This window comes from Zingiber officinale, chromosome 9B (assembly GCF_018446385.1).
Source record: "Zingiber officinale cultivar Zhangliang chromosome 9B, Zo_v1.1, whole genome shotgun sequence".
NCBI lineage: Eukaryota > Viridiplantae > Streptophyta > Magnoliopsida > Zingiberales > Zingiberaceae > Zingiber > Zingiber officinale.
In genome coordinates, this window is record NC_056003.1 from 94,974,416 (window position 1) to 94,976,888 (window position 2,473).

The 2,473-nt window shown below is 39.1% G+C and overlaps 1 non-coding gene across 1 annotated transcript; it reads left to right on the forward strand.

The window, feature by feature from the left end:
* Positions 1-614: 614 nt before the first annotated feature.
* Positions 615-720, forward strand: LOC122025910. Its single transcript, XR_006123923.1, has one exon. It is a non-coding gene; the product is annotated as a small nucleolar RNA R71 (small nucleolar RNA).
* The last annotated feature ends 1,753 nt before the right edge of the window (positions 721-2,473 follow it).

Sequence of the window (2,473 nt, forward strand, 5' to 3'; positions counted from 1 at the left end):
ACTAACATCCCAGTTAGGACTTTCTCACTGCCTGGCTTCACTCACCAGGACTTTCCACACTGCCTAACATCCCAGTTAGGACTTTCCTACTACCTGGCTTCACTCACCAGGACTTTCCAACTGCCTAACATCCCAGTTAGGACTTTCCCTCGTGCCAAGTCTCCATACTTGGACTTTTTAGGTCAACCAGGTCAACCTTGACCTAGGGTTGCACCAATAATCTCCCAACCATCTATTCTTGTCTCACATCAAGAATAGAACTCTCTCACGAGTGTCAAACATCAACATGCAACTCAACTAGGTCAACCTTAACCTAAGGTTGCACTGACAATCTTCCCAAGTCAAACATCAAAATACAACTCGAGTCAAGTCACCTCGAGTCGGGTCAACCAGGTCAACCTTGACCTAAGGTTGCACCAACAGGGTTTACAGAGGAGTAGCCACCACTTCTTTCATTTGCCCATTGATGATGATTTTGTGCTACACTTTCAATGATTTCTTCGGCTTCATCTAAACTTTTATTCATAAGTGCCCCTCCAGTAGCTGAATCAAGGGACACTTTGGTATGATAATTGATACCATTATAAAAAGTGTGCAACACTAACCATCTTTCCAACCCATGATGTGGGCATTGTCTGAGCATACTATTATATCTATCCCATGCTTCAAAGAGAGATTCTGAGTCAGTTTGCTTGAAGCTTGCAATTAAATTTCTCATATGAGCTGTTTTGCTTGGTTTGTAGAACTTATCAAGAAACTGTTGCTCGCACTGCTCCCAAGTGGTGATGCTATTAGGGGCCAAAGAATTCAGCCATTGCTTTGCCCTATCTCTTAGAGAAAACCCAAATAACAGTAATCTAACTGCATCTGAAGGAACTCCATTCATTTTCATGGTCCCACATATTTCATAAAAGACCTCTAAATGTTGATTGGGGTCTTCATGAGGTCCTCCACCAAATTGGTTCTGCTGCACCATAGATATGATTGCGGGTTTGATCTCAAAGTTATTAGCCTCCACTGAAGGTCTTGAAATACTAGATCGGAAACCTCTTGCATAGGGTGCTGCATAGTCCTTGAGTGGTCTATTTGTCATGTTCAAATGTTCCTGTTCTTCAATTTGCCTTAGCAGAATTCTTCTTTTATGGAAAGTTCTATCAATCTCAGGGTCAAAAGGAAAGAATTCCCCTGCAAAGTTAGATCTTCGCATACACAAGAACAAGATAACAATTGACAATTCAACAAAAAAGAAAAATAAAAGAATCAAAAATGCAAAATTGAATTTGTACACAAAGAATTAGTAAGAAGTGAAAGTTATACAAGAAAGTAAAAAAAACAGAAATCTAATGATTAGTTACAACTATGCAATATGAAAGGAAAACAAATGTTATGTTTAGTCTAGCTCAATTGATAATTCCTAATGTTATAGCGCAGTCCCCGGCAACGGCGCCAAAAACTTGTTATGCTCCGCAAGTGTACGGAAATGTCGCAAGTAATATAAAAGATTATCGTATCCACAGGGACTGGAATAAGCACTAGGAATGTCTCAATGCGAATTAGCTAAACAACTATCCAATCATTTCAAAAGCAAAGTAAAGGTAAACAAATCTAAGATTAGAGATCAACAAACAAGAGTTTAGTGTTTTGGGTTATGATAAAGGGAGATTCTAGGAGTTTCGGTTTCTTTGTAAGATTTCTTGGATGTAAATGGTTCACCAATTCTTATTCCTCAATTTCCAAGCATGTAGAAAGTTGTCGGTTCCCTCTTGCAATAGACAACCGGCTAAGGACTGAGAAATGTATCTAAATAGGATTAATTAGACATGAACCTATGTTGTCCTTACACAGAAGCGCACCTATTACTATGCCTTCCTCGGATATCAACATAGAAGCCCACACCTTATTAATCTATAAAGATACAAGAAGCTAATCATAGAATCCATCCTACTCTCTTGAATATCCCTATTTCCTCTTCAAGATTATCTCTCAAACGTCCTTACACGGGCTTGCACCTGTCACGTGGATCCCTCGGATGATCGAGTGAGAGTTTATCCTTACCAAGTCCATAAGATATCCAAACAATCAATCAAGAATGAGAATTAAGCATAAACCACCATCAATCATTCAAGATCTAATTGATACAAGCAAGATAATGTCATTGAAACAAGAAAATGGCAAATCCAAAAGAGATTACATCAATCCATCATACAAATACTCCCTTAATCCTAGAATACAAGATCTACTCCATGAATCGAGGAAGAAAACCCGATAGAATAGAGATTACAAGCATTCCTTGAATCCCAATCCAAGAAAACAAGAAAAGGGAAAAGAAAACTTATCTCTGAAGAAGCCTTGTCTTGGATCGATCCAATCCTCGCTCGAGTCGAAATCGTGAGATCTCCTTAGAATCGCCAAATCCTCCCAAGAATGGGAGAAACCACCAAATCTTGCTTTCTCCCAAAGGGAGATCCCTTTT